Below are 1,871 nucleotides of genomic sequence, written 5' to 3' on the forward strand. Positions count from 1 at the left end.
AAAAATATTCTAAATTTATAAAGAAATAGAGTGAGGGGACAGAGGGACTTTTAGAAGGGTGTGTAGATCAAGAAGTAGAAAGGCAGGGGGAGAAGATAAGAGAGGGACTCTTAGGAGGTGGGTAAATTAAAGAACTGGAGGGCAAGGTAGTGCTTAGGAACAAATTAGGTGTGTGAGGAGGGAAAGGGTAAATAAATGGGGTGAGAAGGATAAATAGCAAAAATAGGATGAAGGGAAATATACAACTAATAGTTGAATGTGAATGGCATCAACTTACCCATAAAATGAAAATGGACAGTAATGGATTAAAAATCAAAATCCAACAATATGCTGTTCACAAGAAACACAAATTAAAAATGAGAGATACAGAGTTAAAATAAAGGGCTAGAATAGAATTTATTATGTTTCAGTTGATATAAAAAAACATGGGTATCATTCATGATCTCAGACAATGTTAAAACTAAAATAGATTTAATTAAAAGAGATACACAAGGAAATATTATGCCACAAATATTATTGAATAACTTTTTAAAAAATGCTAGCAATAGCAGTACAAAGAAAATATCAGTTCTTAGGCTATATTATAAGGCAGTAATTATCAAAACTATCTGGTACTTGCTAAGAAATAGAAAGACAGATCAGTGGAACAGAGTAGACATACAAAACATAGTAAATGATTATAATAACCTTTTGTTTAACAAAAAGATTTAAGTTTAGGAGACAAGAATTCATCATTTGGTAAAAATTGTTGGGAAAACTGGAAAGCACTCTGACAGCAATTGGGCACAGAACAATATCTCATGCCATTTCCAAAGATAAGGTCAAAATGGATACATGACCTATATATAAAAAGAGATATCACAAGAAAATTAGAAGACTATGGAACATATCACCTATCAGATTTACAAAAAACAAGAGAATATTGTGAGGTATAAATGGATAATTTCTACTGCATTAAATTAAAAAGGTTTTGTACAAATAAAACTAATTTAGCCAAGATTAGAAGGAAAGCAGAAAATTGGTTTTTAGTTTTTTTTTCCTTTTTTGTGTGAGACAATCAGGGTTAAGTGATTTGCCCAGGTTCACACAGCTAGAAAGTGTAACATGTCTGATGTCAGATTTTAACTCAAGTCTTCCTGACTCCAGGGCTAGTGTGCTATCCACTGTGCCACCTACCTGCCCCGGAAAGCAGAAAATTAGGAAAAAGCATTTTAACAGTCTCTTAGATAAAGGTCTCTTCTCAAAAATATGAAGAGCTTTGTCAAACTTATAAGAACATGAGACATTGCCCAATTGATAAATGGCCAAAGGATACGAATAGGCATTTTCAATGAAGAAATCAAAACTATATCTAGTCATGAAAAAATGTTCTAAGTCATTATTGATTAGAAATTCAAATGTAACAACTTTGAGATATCAAATTACACCTATTAGACTGACTAAACAAGTTGTGGGATATGATTATGATGGAATACTACTGTGCTATGGGAAATGATGAGCTCAATACTTGCATGGAATATTGAAAAGTGAAATGAGCAGTACCAAGCAAACATTGTACATAGTAACCAAAATATTGTTGTAAGTACAACTTTGACTAATTCATCTCGAGTATCATAAATATGCAAACCAACTACAAAGGACCCATGAAGGAAGATGCTATCTACCTTCAGAGAAAGAAAGGATAAATAGACATATGTATAGTATGGCTTTATGTGTGTGTGTGTGTGTGTGTGTGTGTGTGTGTGTGTGTGTGTGTGTGTGTGTGTGTTTAGTTACTGCCTTCTCTAGGACAGGTTGGAGAGGGAGGGAGAAAAAATAAAAAGTTCACAGAATAAAAAACATCAGAAGGAAACACAGAAAAGCAGAGTATC

This window comes from Notamacropus eugenii, chromosome 5 (genome assembly GCF_028372415.1).
Source record: "Notamacropus eugenii isolate mMacEug1 chromosome 5, mMacEug1.pri_v2, whole genome shotgun sequence".
In the NCBI taxonomy this organism is placed as follows: domain Eukaryota; kingdom Metazoa; phylum Chordata; class Mammalia; order Diprotodontia; family Macropodidae; genus Notamacropus; species Notamacropus eugenii.